Below are 16,791 nucleotides of genomic sequence, written 5' to 3'. Positions count from 1 at the left end.
TGAAAACAGTATGAAGCCGATGGTTAAAGGGTGTTATGGGGAGCAGAAGCATTTTTCCACCATCATGTCTGCAAGTGGGGGGACATCTGGGAGACAGCAACACCCCTGGCCTTTCTCTGCCCCTCCTATTCCCTCCCCTTGAAAGGAGAGACTTATCTGATGGATGGGGTCCCATGGCTCCACCCTTTATGCCTTCCCATAAATCTACATTCTACAGTTTCCCTGCTGTGGTTTCCCCTGAAGCCAAAGCTGTAAATGTAGTAATAGCGGCACCGCCTGTGCAGATTCTATCCAGTTTTCCAGAACATCCAGGGCTGAGAAGTTAAGCCTTTCTGCTGCAGACTTCACCACTTCTGTATTTTATTTTAAAGATGTATTTATTTATTTATTTGAAATCAGAGTGGCAGCGAGGGAGTGAGATCCTCATCCATTGGTTCACTCTCCAGATAGACCCAATGGCCAAAACTGCGCCAGACCAAAGCCAGGAACCCACCTTTCCATCAAGACATCAAGTAGAGGCGGGAGCCCGAGCACTTGGGCCATCTCCTGCTGCTTTCCCAGGCACATTAGCAGGGAGCTAGATTGGGAGTGAAGCAGCCAGGACTCAAACTGGAGCCCCAGTGAAGAATGTCAGCATCACAAGCAGTGTCTCAATGAGCTTTGCCGGCACCAGCCCCTCTTTGAGAAACTTAGAACAGGACCTGACCAACCTTCAACATTGCTCAAAGAAGGAAAAAGCTGACACCTTCTGTACTTTCTGCCTGTTGTCTCCACTTCAAATCTATGTAGAATTCAAGTGGACAACTTTTCACCCAGTGCTCCCAGTTCTTGAGTTTACCCTGAGAAGCCACCTCTGTAAGAAACAGCTATTCATTGATACATGGTGTGCATGGCTTTGTGGGTCTTAACTGATGGTGATTTATGAGTCTAGAATCAGACATCGGTTTAGAGCAATATAAGTCAGAAAGTTCCATGAAATACATGAGCAGGTGATATCTGTAGTCAGTATACGAAATGACCTACAGAACACAAAGGAGACACAGACAGCCCAATGGGTCCTAGTTCCAACCAAGCCCACTGGAGCATCTTCACACTTCTGACTGGCTGAGGTTCAGCCACCTGTTATGAGAGTAGGTTACCCCAGACTCAAGTTAGGTTATACTCCACCATGTTCAACCTTTAGACCAAACTAGAAATGATTTGGCATGTTATTTTTGCATAAGAATATAGGGGATGAATACACATATACATATGCATGGTTTTACATAATTTTTTAGAAGTGTTAAAAATTAGTCAAATTAAATGAACATTATCTGTGGATGGGGTAAAACAGGAAAAAGAAATGTGGAAGAGGGATTCCCCTGAATACTCCTATGATGTAGCTTTGACTTTTGAACCTTGTGGCCATTTTTTAATGTTTTTAAATGAATATTAAACAGGATTAAAAAATCCTAAAATTGAATACAACCAGAAACATGATATAATTGTACTTATATCAAATTGTTAATGTCACATGGGAAAAAACATTACTTCAAGAAACTTGTGCTGTATTCCTCTGATTATGTAATTTAGGGGATATATTCTAAGGACAAAAGAACTGATAATGTTTTAAAAATTTGAAGTTTGCTTAGCAGATTTGTTATTCACCATAATATTATTGACACAGTCATCAATCTCTTGTATGCATTAAGGAACAGAACAAATTCTTAAGGATATTGATTTGAAGGGAGTTGGAATTAGCAAACAGTAGAAAGGCTATGCAGATGGAATTGGCCAAGGTCAATAAAGAATGGGAGGGAGGGAGAGCCCTGCAGTGTCCTACTTCAGCTAGAAGGCGCAGTATATGTGTGAACCGAAATGCACATTTTTCCCACTTGCTCCATTCTTTGAAAGGGCAGGGTCAACGACCACATCCAGGGTGCAGATCCTGTTCCCCAGAGGAAGCAGCAGAGCTCCACGATCCCAAATCCAGAACAGGGAAAGGTTAGGATGCTCCTGGATGTTGCTGTTGGGACAAAAGTCTCTCTGAACTAAAGGACACATGTAAGAATATGGGGAGACTTGATGGGGTTCCACAGGTCCAGTTAGAAACAAAGCTCAGAGGAATAATGTCCCACTCATTAATTCACTGTGATATTGTTTAAACAAGGGACTCTACTGGGGAAAATGTCAGTTAATAAAGATAAAGGGACAGCTAGGATTAAGGAGCATTTTGCGCACATTCACAGAACGATTGATTCTGCTGACGATCATTTACAGATGCTAAAACCGTTGGTTAAAAGTTATTGATGACAGAATAGTCCACCTGCAAAGCATTCATTACACGGGAAAAACAGTATTTTTGGGTGGAACATTCTAGTGAGCCACAAAAAACTCAGCAAGGAAATGTATCTTAACGCCAATGGACAGGCTGGTCAGCTTCTCCCAACATGACGCAACCAGAGGAGCACGGCACCTGTCTCTTGGTGTTCTGGAAAAAAACTCAAGTAACTCAACAAAATCACAAGGAGCCACACAGATGAAAGCACACAGCAGAATATTCTACAGGATGCCTAGTCAGGCCAGATGTTGCAAAAGACAAGAGAGCTGTTTGAGATGGAAGGAACCTGCTGGGGCTGGTACTCTGGCACAGTAGACTAAGCTTTCACTTGTAGAGCCGGCCTCCCACATGGACACTGGTTCAGATCGTACTTGCTTCACTTCCTATCCAGCCTGAAAAACCAGCAGATAGCCCAAGTGCTTGGGCTCCTGTACCCGCATGCGAGACTTTGAAGAGCTCCTGGCTCCTGGCTTCAGACCAGCCCAGCTCCAACCACTGTGGCCGTTCAGGAAGTGAACCATTAGATGGAAGCTCTCTGTCTCTCCTCTCTATAACCCTATTTTTAAATAAAAATTTAAAACGAATCTTATAAAAAAATAGGCAACTGCTATAGGGACATAATAAATTGTAATACATGAAAAAAATCACCTTTAAAGGATATTATTGAGAGAAATAGAGCAATAAAAATCTATTTGACATTTCTACATTTGTTTTAAATTTCATGGTTGCTGTAATGTTGCTGAGGTCATAGAGAAAAATGTTCTTAAGAGATACATGTTAAAACATTCTTCAAAATATGAACAGGATAAAGGTATGCTATTTATTTCAAAAAACTTCAACAGAAGAACAGAAGAGGGCTTACATAACCACACCAGTTTATTTTTAATTCATTCTCAGCAACATCCCAGCAGGCAACACGTCCCATTGCTTGAATTGGTTTCTGTCTTACCTCTGGAGCAGAGGAAGGTGTCCTTTCTTTGCTCTCCAACCATTCCAACCTGATGCTGCAGATCAGGACTCTCATGAAGACCTCAGATCAAGGCTTCATTCACTCAAACATATTCACCAACTAGGGTGGGCATTTGGCCTAATGGTCTTAACCACTCACCTTAACCACTAGCTTCAGCTGGGATTCCTGCTTCCTCTAGCAGAGTACTTGGAATCAATTCTCAGCTCCAGTTTCCAGGTCTTATTCCAGTTTCTTATTAATGCAGATCCTTGGAGGCAACAGGCAATAGAGCAAGTAATTGCAAACCTGCCACCCACATAGAAGACCTGAGTTGCATTCCCAGCTCCTGGCCTGTGCCCTGGGCCAGCCCTGGCTGTTGAAATTGGGGGGGGGGGGTAGACCAGAAAGCAGGAGCTCTGTCTTGCTCTTCCTCTCTATACCCCTTTCCCCTTCCCCCAACTAACTCTCCTCTTTCTCTCTCTCTCTCTCTCTCTGTATGCTAGCACAGTATGTGGTTCATAATTAGTGTTCTATATATTTATATGTTGTGTGTATATATGTATGTATGTATGTATGCAGTGATACTAGATTTATGGGGAAAGAACAGAAAATATATAATTTCTCCAGTGGCTCCAAATATTAGAAAAGACAAATAGACCACCTGTCACAAGACAACAAAATATATTCCACAAAAGTAAGAGCAGACCTAAGACCCACAGATCTGAAGGATATCTATGCAGCTGGTTCATTTCTGAAGAAACTGCACTCGCAGCAACTGTCATTTTCCAAGAACCATAAGAACTACAGAACAGACCTTGTCTAAGACTGTTCTAAAATATCCAAGACTATGATTACATGCTTCCTGTGCCCAAACTAGAACAAGACAACCTGCAGCTTAGCCCCAAAACATGCAGTGCCTTCTCACCCCTAATTTGCAAGAACGTTTGAGTCCAGGGCCTTCAATGCAGATGTGGAAAATGGATCAAGTTCCCCAAAGATGCTGTTTAGAACAGTTGTAATGAGGGGTCTTCGTAGCACACAACAAACTCTGCTCCCCCACTCTCAGAGTAATTGCACAGTGCAAGGCTTGTTATTAAGAGCTGGGCACCACTATGGAAAGCATATCAGAAGACACCTGCATTGGCAAAGCAAAGATGAGCTGACCCAATTATTTGCTATGTCTCTAATTCTGGCTGGGATATTAAGAGTAACTGAAAAGAACACATTGGCAAGAAATGGAGATAATTGTGATAGAGGGGTGGGGGGAATGCCAAGAGAGCTCATTTGGGCAAAACTGTGAAGCATCATCTAATTATGTTTTCTCACGCTCCTCCCTTCTTCCACAAAAAAAAAAAAAAAAAAAAGCCAGGGGTGAAAACATGTCATCCGAGGTCTTTCACCCACCAACTACTTCCCAACACATCCATTTGAAATGCTCAAAATCCCATTCTGGATCCCTCTGAAGGATAATGATGAGAATGAGGCTCTGCCAAGCTAGTGGGACGTGCTGCCCCACACTGTGACTGCAACAGATGGCTTGAACGGAAGCCACCAACTCAGAGTGGCAGTCCAAGAATTCACTGCTCCCTTTAAATCTCCAGCAGCTTTGCAGCCAGTCCCTACTGGCTTCCTCAGAGGTACAAAGAGCCTGGGTTCTGGGTTCAGCTCTCTCAAAATACTTTTCAAATCACGTTTGGACTTGAGCAAAATCCATACTGGAAGGTGACCCAGAGCCATTTATTCTGCACATCCCTAAAAAGCAGCAGCACTCTGGAATTCTGAAAACCACTGTAACTATTTCAGACTTAACAGAAATGTAATAAATTAAGACACCCCAATAAAGGGAGCACTGTCAATAAAATTCTGAGAATTTACATGTCGTCAGATATTGTTATTTCACTGTTTCTCCTGTAGAGCAGTTTGGGTGTAAATTTCCAGGCTGACCCTGACTTTCCCTCAGCATTAAAAACCCATCCTCTATTGTCCTGTGGTACCCATTGTGTCTTTTTTTTTTAAGATTTATGTTTTTATTGGAAAAGCAGATATACAGAGAGGAGTACAGACAGAGAGGAAGATCTTCTGTCTGTTGACTCACTTCCCAAGTGACCACAATGGCTGGAGCTGAACCAATCCGAAGCCAGGAGCCAGGAACTTGTTCGGGGTCACCCACACGGGTGCAGGGTCCCAAGGCTTTGGGCCATCCTCGACTGCTTTCCCAGGCCACAAGCAGAGAGCTGGACAGGAAGCAGGGCCACCAGGATTAGAACCAGTGCCCATATGGGATCCTGGTGTATTCAAGGCGAGGACTTTAGCTGCTAGGCCACCGTGCTGGGACCCCCATTGTGTCTTCTAAGACCCTCACTCTCAGTTGGTGTTCATTCCTTGTAATACTCAATAGTTTACCCCTGACAGCATTGTTTCTGCTGTAATATGTCCTGCCATTTTATTATGCTAGGTGCAAATATTTTTGTGCTTTTTATCTTGAAGCCAATATTCCCTTCAATCATCTCTTCATATCTTCTATTGTTTTTCATATTTCCCTTTTGTTTATTTATTTGTGCTATATCCTGAGTAATTCCCTTGCAATTTTTCTCCCACTTCAGCAATTCTCTTTTCAGACTAGTGAATTCTACATTTAAATTCACTTCAGAGATTTCTTCCCCACAATGGGCACATTTTATTTCCTATCAATTCTTTATTATTCCTTTTCAAATATACCTGTTCATTTACCTTATTATGCTATCCTTATTTGTGGTTTTTAGCCCATCTTTTCTTTTTGTATATTTTAATGCTATTATATTTAAATTCTCCAGCTTGGTAATTCCCCCTTATGGAGTTTCCTTTCCTTATATGAATTAGTTATAGCTTAAATAAGGATCTCGCCTTTAGTGACACCATCTTCCACAGGAGCCTCGATGCTCGAGCAGTGCCTGGGATCTCCCAGTCAAGTCTGCTCCCATCTGCCTCCCAGAGTATGTGCATGGAATTTCTCAAACTTCATGGAATTTCTCAAACTTCATATCCGCCAGCCTTTAGATGATGCTTCTACTTCGGTAGAGACTCCATCTCCAGCCTTCAGCATACATCAGATCCTCATCAGGAGTTCTCAGAAAGTGGGTTCTAACCCATTCTGAGCCTCTGGCACCAGGAATCTGGGCCTGGGGATCTGTATTGATCGATCTCTTCATGTCCTGCCACCCTTAGTGTTAGCAGATCCAGGATGAGAATCCAGAACTTCAGGGAGAAGACCAATGGCAAAAACTACTGGGGAGCACTTCACAGATCCATGAAATATTCTCTCAAAGAAGAGCCATGTATGACTCAGCAGTCTCCTGATGGGAAATATGAGTGTGTCTCTATGTGATGTCTTGGGTTCCAATGGGTTTATAGTTAATCTGCAAGTCTGTGACTCATCTGATCCATTTTGCACATTTCCACAGAATTGTTCAGATATTCTAAATGACCAGAAGCAAAAAGCCACTCACACACAAAAAAATTTCTAAATCCTTATGACGAAAATCAACTAGATGGCTTTAACCTCTACTTCTCTGGTACATAGTTATCCAAATTATCTTTGACTATTTATTCAAATTTAGTTTTTAAAGACTTTATCCATGGCTTTAGTTAGTTTTATTTTCTACAATAAGTTTTATTTCTGTGACTTCAAGCAAATTTCATTATAAAAGTTGACACTCGCATTTACTTTTAACATATTGGTTACTCATTACTATGTCAATTAATTCCATAATGATGTAAATTTTTGCTGATGGTATGTTGGAGCTCTTATTTGATCGGGATGATACTCTGCTGGCTCTGTCTTCAGACCAGAGAGGGTATACCTAAGAAGCCGTTGAACTTGACTGGACAATAAGATGCTGGACTCTATGTTTGGTATATGCTTGCAATGGGGGAATCTCAACTGAACTTGAACTGTGGTTATGCAACAGGGTGGAGGAATCCACCATGGTGGGAGGGTTTGGGGAGGGGTGGGGAGAACCCAAGTATCTATGTAACTGTGTCACATAATACAATGTAATTAATGAATTAAAAATAATAAACAAAAAAAGATAAAAAAAAGTTGACACTATAAGAAACCAGATGTATTTGATGTTTTATAAAACAAACTAAGCAACATTTTCTAACTAGCAAATAAATTTGCTGTATACATTTCTGAGTTAATGGCTCAATTTCATTACATTGTACAGCATAATGTTTCAAGGAATATTAAAATCTATCACATTCTACCCCATTATCCTTCTCAACTTCCTCTCTTTACATTACCCAACTTTGGCTTTAGTCATAGAACTTGCAGTTCCCTGAAAATCTCATTTTAATGCTTTTGAGCCTTTTTACTCAGTGACTTTGACCCAAGTGCTTTTTGCTTTATACTCTTCCATTCCCACTACCACTAGCTCCACAAACACGCAAGCATCTCAACATGCTGTACCCCATTACCCATCCTCCAAAACTTCTTACAGAGATCTACAAACATCATCTCATAGCACTGCTCACACTCTGCTACAAAAACTGTATAGTATAAGCTCCTTGAGGCTAAGATCTGTAGTTTATTTAAGTTCTACATGCTATATTAAAAGGAAGATGGAGAAAAACTAGGTAAAAGGCTAGAGAAGAGCTTCCACTAGAATGAATACTTAAGTGAAAGTCCTCAAGGCAGAAAGGGCACTTAGAAGAACAAAGGCCAGAGTTACAGCAGGGGACAGAGTGACCCAGTGGGGCTGAAGAAAGGTAGCAGTGGGTCTATCAGGAAGCTTCCGCTACACAACAAACCCAAGGGGAGGAGCCTTGTCTATACACAGCCGTCATGACTTGGCCTATACAGGTTCATATACACAGCTTGTGCATCTTGCTGCTCAGCACAGCTCTGCAACAACGTGCTTGTGAAATCAACCAAAGCATCTTCATGCAGAGAAGGACACCAATGCCCATCATGCTATCAGAGCCAAACAGGGTCTTTACAATGTGAATGCTGCAAAGGTGTTCTTCAAAACAACTACAGAAAGCAGAGTCCTTCTTTCCAAACCTGTCTCAAGCCACTCTTTCTTAATCCTCTTGTTTTACTAGCAGAATTAGAATTTATTAAAGCAGATAGAATCATCAGTTTTCCACAAGCACACCCCGAGGATTTGAGAGGATAACCATTCTAATATCCCTGTTCATGTTTATTCATAGTTTATGGTAATTTTATAAAGTGAATACTCAACACAATAAGAAAATATCTGTTACCCCATCAAAACTGTAATCCCTAATGGTTTCACACACAAAGAGAGAATAAACTTGTCTTGATGAAAGGTTAGACACAATGTAATTTTCCTTTCACATACAATAAATAATCACCATTTTTCCAAGTTGCTGTTTGAAGTAATTCTCTTAAAAGCAATAATGGAATCATGATGATAAATCCTGCAGTCAAAAGAAAAACATCCCACTAACTTTGGAGTTCTGAGAAGGAATACAAATGACATTCCAACTAGGTTGCCTGCATCTTCACATGGCAAGGGCCTCCTCCTTTACCAAGGGCAAGAACTTTGTCAAGAATCAAGTCAGCAGTTCTGAGAGCCTGAAGACCCACAGGACACACGCAGCAGAGTTCCTGCAGACAGTGGTCAGTAAAGTAACTAGTTATGCATGCACAGTAACATTTCTGTCCTCTGCACACACAACTGTGACCCCGTAAGATTATAAAGTCTTCCTGCCAGTTAACATGCCTCGTGGTTAGTGGTGGTTTTTTTATAAACACATTCACTGAGCTGCCAGTCCTGTGAGAATACAGCACACAGAGTGATACATGTTAACAGAACACATGATAATGACAATAACTGACTGTACTTTCGTCATTATCCTAGGACATATTCCTTCTACTTGAATCAGTGCATGTGAAAGAATACGCCGTGTTACACAGCCAGTGGCATCTTGTATCATGCAGTTTCCACATCTTTCGAAGGCATTATCTTGAGCTTCATTTGATTTCATGCCCATCATGGCCTGAGGAGCAAAAGACCACATATCATACCTAAAGGAACTTCAAAATGTTCATGGAAAACAGAAATTGAATGATAATGTGCAAATTTTTAAAGATCCTTCATGTAGACCAAATAGCCCAGGTGTGTTGCAGGCTGTGCCATCCGGTTTTGTGTAAGTACCCTTATGATATTCACCACATCACATACTAGAGCACTTCTCAGAGTACATCAGTTCATTAAGCAACACACAGCCAATTCCAGAAAGCACATTGCTAAAATACTACCACAGTCTTCAGTCCTCCTACGACACCCATCAGTTCATGTGGAAGACAGTGCTGGAAACAGAACTGACCCAGCAACTGAAACAACCAGCATGTGCATAAGCTGATTGAGGCGACAGACTGTGCCAGACCCTGTATTGGCAAGCACACACAAGAAATAGGTCTGGGATCACCTCAGATGAAGTTTCTTTGGAGATCCCTCCAACTGAACTGATCTCAGAACCCCAACCTTGAAGAGACTATGTCAGCCAGTGGATTCTGAATAGGTTTCATCATGATTAAAATGGCGAGATTGGCCGCAATTCAGAACTGTTGAACTATCAAAACTGCTTGAGCAGGACCCTCGGAGTGTGCCTCAGATCAGGGACTTGGGATGGATGGGAGGCTGGTTGGGTTTTTTTTCCTTTGCTTCTTCCCTGACCCCAGATACAGGGGGAGATGATGACATGAGTGTGCAAACAACGGTCTTATCCACTTTCCTGTAGTCCTTGACCCTTTGTACCCTAATCAACTAAGTAAGATTATTTTTAAAAAACAAAATAAACAAAAAACAACAACAAAATATCTCCAGTCCTCGTGCTGAAAAAACCCAGTCATTCCTCAGCTCAAATTCTGATCTTCTGTTGAGGCTCCATTGATCTCTCCAGGAATTCTCAGAAACGAAAACATGCAACTTTCTCCTTAACAACAATAGAAACTACATTTAGACTGCCTACTTTCTCTCCAAAGACCAAAAGTAAAAATGGAGTCTTACTTCCTTAAACCACATCTAAGATCGTGACATTGAATATATACAATGACAGGAAAATGTATCTGTTGTACTCCTATACCCAACAAAGCCAGAAAAGGCATGGTTTTACGGAAGAGCTGGCAGTCTTAAAATAGGAGGGATGCTCTGGCTTTTTAACAAAACAGTCTGAGTAACTAATCCAGTCCTGTGAGAGCAAGAACTGACTCCCAGAACTACCCCACCTCAATGAAAGGTATTAATCCCTTCCTAAACACAGATCTCTTAGGAGTCAAATGCCACTTTTTCTCACACCACTTCTCAACACTCGAATCATGCTTCATCATGAGGTTTGGTGGGGACAAACCACACTCAAGCCAATGTAGCTGAGAAATTTTCATTACCAAGGAATAAAAGAAGGAATAGGGCATCTTTGACAGGCATCCGGGTCCTCCTGACTTAGAACTGGACGTGGAAGCTTTCATCCATCCATTCACCAGACTCTCTGATATCTGCACTGTCAGTCAACGTGCTGGATTCCCAAAGGTCTGAGACAAGAACTCACAGACTGCGAGGACCAGACTAGCAATCAGACAGCAAGGGGCAATGGCATGTGTGTCCCAAGTGGGTGGTGGCATTCCAGAATTAAGGATAACAGGAACTTTGGCCTGAGTAGTCCATTGGTGAGATAAGATTTGAAAAGGGAAAAATGCTCATTAGGTAAAGTAATGAGATGATGGGATTCCTGTGCAGTGAGAAGAATGGGGCTTCAAAAACACAGGGAATGAAATAGGTGTGCATGGGCACAGTGACCTGGAGCCCTGCAGAGAAAATCACACAGCTCCAAGGTCTAGTCTAGCACCACACTGTTTAATAACCTGTGAGAAATTGACCAAATCTCTGAACTCAGTGACCCATCAGCATGTTAGCATTGCACCAGATTGAAAACCAAAACCTATGTTTAGGTCTCATTCCAAGATAATTATCTCAGAATCTCTAGGCACAGAGTCCAGGCAGTAGTATTTTTAAAAGCACCCCAAGTAATTCCAGTGTGGAATAAACCCAGGGTTCACTCTAAAGGGAGTTAATCAAAGAACCCAGAGCCATGGGTTCTCCTAGGGGTGTTAGTAAAGATGATGATGGATTCACAATGAAATTGGAAGACAGCCCAGACCCTTACAATCAGCACTGCTCAATTACACACACCAGCACACAGTCCTGAGCACGTGGTTGGATTAACTCAGTCTGGTTCCATCAGCCAGGCTCTTCAACCACATCTCTAAAAGTCCTTGACTCAGACATTAAGGGCTTATAGTGCAGGCACTGAAGAGCCACCTCATCAAGGAGTGATGTGAGCCAAAATGTGTTATAGAAAGTGATTCTGACTCAAGTGTAGACATTAACTTGGAAAGGAAGAAATGGAGACAGAGCCACTCCACACACAGATACCCGAGACTAAACGAGTCCACAGAGAAAAAAAATCACCCCCTGAGACCCCAGTTCCTGGGGAAGGAGAGTCTGGCCGCACACCTGTTATCTGCAACACCAGTATTCCATATAGGTGACCGTTCATGTTCTGGCTGCTCGAGTTCTGATCCAGCTTCCTGCTAATGTGCCTGGGAAAGTGGTGGGAGACAGCCCAAGTCCTTGGGCCCCTGTACCCATGTGGGAGACTAGATGGAGTTCCCAGCTCCTGGCTTGGGCCTGGCCCAGCTCTAACTGCTGCTATTTGAGGAGTGAGCCTACATAAAGAAGATATTTCTGTCTCTTTCTCTCTCTCTCTCTCTCTCTCTCTCTTTTCCCCACCTCCTTCCATCCCACTCCCCTCTCTCCCAACCCATTCCACCCCCTCCCTTTCCAACTCTGCCTTTCAAATTTAAAAAAATAAATCCTTTTAAAAATCGTGGGAAGTAGAATAAAATATAAATGTTTAGTTTGATGTAAACACATTTTAGCCCATACATATACTTTCATAGTGCTCATTTTTTATGAACCTTTCAAAGATTCCCCACGCACATGACTTCTGACATTTTTTTCCACCAAAATAAACTATTCAATCTCATATTCTGGGAATGTTTTGAAGTCCCTTCATAGGTTCCATCTCTACAGCAACCCCTTCTTACCTCTCAGGCCACTTCAGCCCTCAACTTTTAAATCATTTGGAAACATTTTAACTCAGGCCTCAACAAAGGTCTGAAGATAATACTTGCATACTTAGCCAGCTCTCATCACTACTCAAGAATCTCATCTCATTGAAGGATTTAGAATGCACTTACATTACTTTCAGCTGCCAGGGGAGTTTGATTTAAATTATTTTCTTGACAGAAGGGTTTTTTTTTAATTGCCAATTCAGATCTAAACTATTTTTCCCATTAGAAACACATTAATTACAGTATTGGAAGGGAGACTATGTCAAGCCTTAGAACTTAAAGAAAATCCAGTGTGTGCCTGGTTGTGGAGATGGGAAAGGAGCTGACTGTAACTGAGAAATCAGTCTGTCCCTCGTGCTTTGCTAAGACTGGAAATGACCCTGTGAGATAAGGACAAGCCTCCTCTATGCCATATCAGAAAGCTGCAAGACCCTGACGGCCACACACAGTCTGATGTCCCTACCTCCCCACTTCTTTATGTCATTCTACAACCTTCTAGAATAACAAGGCCTGTCTCTAGATTGTTTAGTATCAGGTCTATTTTTTTAATCATAAAATATCTTAATGGGGTCCCTGTTATTTTCTCTGGCAACTAATTTTTCTTAAGATTTATTTAATTTAAAAATCAGAGTTGGGGCTGGTGTGGTCATGTAAAGTCACTACCTGCAACTCAGGCATTCCATCTGAGCCTCAGTCCCAGTCCTGGCTGCTGCACTTCTGATCCAGCCTCATGCTGACGTGTTGGCAAAAAGAAGCAGAAGGTGGTCCAAGCATTTGGACCACTGCTACTGATGTGGGAGACCTGGATGCAGCACTGGCTCCTGATGTCAGCTTGGCTCAGCCCTGGCTGTTGAGGTCATTTGGGGAGTAAATCAGTGGATGGCAGATCTCTCTCTCTCTCTCTCTCTCTCTCTCTCAATGAATAAATAAATCCCCCAAAAAGTCACAGTTATAGAGGGGAAGAGGAGAGACAGAGGGAGAAAGAGATCCTCTTTCCACGGATATATTTCCCCAAATGACCACTGCATCACAAATAGCTAAAGTCAGGATCCAGGTCTCTCACGTGAGTGGCAGGAGCACAAGTACTTACTCATCAACTGATGCTTTCCAGGCACTTTAGCAGGGAGCTGGATTGGAAATGGAGCAACCAGAACCTAAACTGGTACACCTATGGAATGCTGCATTGAAGCTGTGCACTTAACCCACTGTTATACAAGGCTGACCAGTGTTGCTAATTTTCATGACACAGGAGTAACTACCCAAGACTAAGTTCTACTGTGGGCTCCCTCTGCATATGGGCTCTGAACCACAAGGCAGATGGCAGCAGAGCTTGTTCTACACGCCCAACCCCAAAAAGTCCTGACGACAGAAGAATAAGCCACGCAAAGAGAAGAGTTTAATACATCTCCAGCACTTCCAAAACAAGTGCTGTTCTCCAGGAAACAATCATGGCAACTCAGTCTTTTCTAGCTAATCTCCTATGTACTTGAGGCAATGTTCTGATCTATATGAAAAAATATGTGTGGATCTGCATCCCCAGTGCTTGGCTCTGAGCTCCTAGTCCATGTGGGATTTCCTGTGTGATCATCTTTGTCCTGATGAGGAGCAACTCTTGGCAGACTCTTGATTGTCAAGAAGACCAAGCCCTAATGGGAAGCCTGGAACTCTTCAGCCTCCAAGAAGAGGAAAGAGGCTGGAGGCTGAGTCAGTCATGCATCAACCTATGTGATAAAGTCTCCAAGAAAGGCCCTGAGAGCTGCCAAGCTGCTGAGCACACAGGGGAGGTGCTGGGAAAGTGACCCCAGAAAGGACACCAAAGTTCCCAGCCCTGCCTTATCCAGGCACTTCTATCCAGCAGTTTCTGAACTGTGCCTTTTATAATCAAATGTGGGCAGTGTCTTCCTGTGTTCTCTGTACCATTCTAACAATGATACAGCCTAAGGAAGGGGCTTGGGAACGTTCTGTTCACAATCCACTGGAAGCACAACCCCTGACCTTGAGATTTGCATCTGACGTGGCAGTAGGAGATGAGCAGTCACCCTGGGGATCTGATGCTGCCATTAGGTGGACTATCAGAATCAAGTCACATTGTGGGTCACCCAGCTAGTACTGAAGAAACAGATTGATATGGGAAAAGCTCATGAAATTTTGGTGACCAGAGTGTTGACTGTGAGTAGTTGTGCCTTGGTATCTGTGAGAGATTGGTTTCAGGAACCCCACGGACACAAAAACCTGCAGATACTCAAGCCCTTTACATGCATGGAAACTGCACACATTCTCTCATATCCTTTAAATCATCTCTATATTAGTCTTAATATCTAATACAATGTAAATGCCAGACAAATAGTTGTTAGATTAGATTGGTTAGGGAATAATGGCAATAAAAATGTTCAACAAAGAGCAGCCTCTTTTTCAAACAAGCTGGTTGAATCTGCGAATGTGGAGCCCAGGAAGATGAAGGGCCAGCTGGATGGAGGGGAAGAGCTGTTTCTAGGTGAAATAGTGTAAAGCAGGGAATCTTGGACAAAGTGGCTATCTTATTTTGAGTTGTTCCTTGGACCTAGAAAAAACTAATTCCAAGGAAAAAGGTTTTTAGAAATATCTTCAATATGAAATTTGGAAGTCAAAAATGGGACACATTTTGGCAATTCTGTATAGTTCAAACACATTACTATATTATTACACCATTCACAGCATTCAGTGGTTTAACTGACTCCTCTCACTGTTTACTGTGTGTCACAGCAGGCAGAACATGCTGGGTGGCATTTGAGACCCTGAGCAGAGGCATGGAAGGGGTAGTCCTACTATTAGATGATTCGAGAGGCAGTGTCAGCCTGTTCATCCAGTTTCAGCTGCCAAACCAATTATATACCATGTCTTCATACTCCCTTGGAAAAACCTGCCCCCTTCTGAGATTCTTGACAATCCGGCCACCCTTCCCCAGTTGGCACAGGTTTGAATGCCTTGCATCCTAATGCACTGCCCTGCAGGTCCTGGGCAGCATGCAGACTTCCTCAGACAATCCCTTCCAAAGGAGCTGATGATGATATTTCCAGTACCAGTTAGTAGATACGTGTTTAAAAATAGACAGGAATAACAAAGTTGATGGGAACTTTCATTCTTATGCCAAGTGTACTCTGCAATCAGCAACAGCATTATTTTTAACTCCTAAGTCACACGTTTGACAAGATGATTAAACAAGAAAGGCCATGAAATTATTTAATAAAGGGTAAAACAATCTACAAATGCTAGTAGTTATTTCTATCCTGTCCATGACAGTAGAACAGAAATTTCAAACTTACTTTTTAAACTACATTCCACAATCAAGGTTGAGGGAAAAAACAGAATCTAAATGTGTATCAATGGGATAACAACAGTACAGGAATATAACTCATGGCATTACCATTTAACCACTAAAACAGACTAGCTACACCTATGTTAACCAAGCATAAAAAATCACCCAGACCTGCCTACATGCCTGTTAAATACACATGTTTCAAATGGGTTTGCTCATTTCTCTAGGACATGAAGAAGGTCTTAAAGTCTAATTAATAAATAGTTTTGGGGGAAAACAGAAGCAGAGCAGGAACATTTTTTTGTGTTTCTTCAATAAGTAACTTGCAAAAGGGAAGCAATATGGAACGCAGTGACAAGAGACACTGCAGCTTATGCAACGTGTGGGCCTTACCAAACCCTGATTCCAAATAAAGTTGTTTTTCAAATATGAGATAATGGGGAACCTCACAATGGACATTTGCTGATCAGAAATTACTGCTCCTGCAAAACTGTGTCATGGAAAATAATAATACATAAAAGAAATCACTGCTGATTTGGGGAGATATGATGATGTCTTTGGGATACATTCTTCAAAGCTTGTGAAATATTTACAGGTGAAATTATTTTTGCTTCCAGCCTAATACAGCGGCTAAAATAAATAAAACAAGATAACCCAATAGTAGTTCTCTATACTGTGCTTTTATCTCTGTGCAGGTTTGAGAGTGTTTAGTAAGGTTTACAAAAAGCTTTTCTAAAACCTGAATGTTTATCACTTTCCTCATTATGTATTAGGGTAAGCTATATTAACTCTTAAAGCCTCAGTCATCTTTAATGAGAGATAGAATGAAATGTAAGTGAGGTGGTCACAGAAGGTGGCTAGGAACTCGCATTGACTTTTAACATATTGGTTACTCATTACTATGTCAATTAATTCCATAATGATGTAAATTTTTGCTGATGGTATGTTGGAGCTTTCAATTGACTGGGATGACACTCTGCTGGCTCTGTCTTCAGACCAGAAAGGGTATACCTAAGAAGCCGTTGAATTTGACTGGACAATAAGATGCTGGACTCTATGTTTGGTATATGCTTGCAATGGGGGAATCT

General features: G+C 41.9%; 1 protein-coding gene across 2 annotated transcripts in view; it reads right to left on the bottom strand.

Annotated features, from left to right (window-relative positions):
* PLPP4 (phospholipid phosphatase 4) overlaps positions 1–16,791 on the bottom strand; it is a 543,342-nt gene that overhangs the window by 379,511 nt on the left and 147,040 nt on the right. The window lies entirely within an intron of this gene.

Source organism: Ochotona princeps, chromosome 13 (genome assembly GCF_030435755.1).
Source record: "Ochotona princeps isolate mOchPri1 chromosome 13, mOchPri1.hap1, whole genome shotgun sequence".
Lineage (NCBI taxonomy): Eukaryota > Metazoa > Chordata > Mammalia > Lagomorpha > Ochotonidae > Ochotona > Ochotona princeps.
The sequence above is the reverse complement of the archived record's forward strand: the minus strand, read 5'-3'. Positions and strand labels throughout refer to the sequence as shown.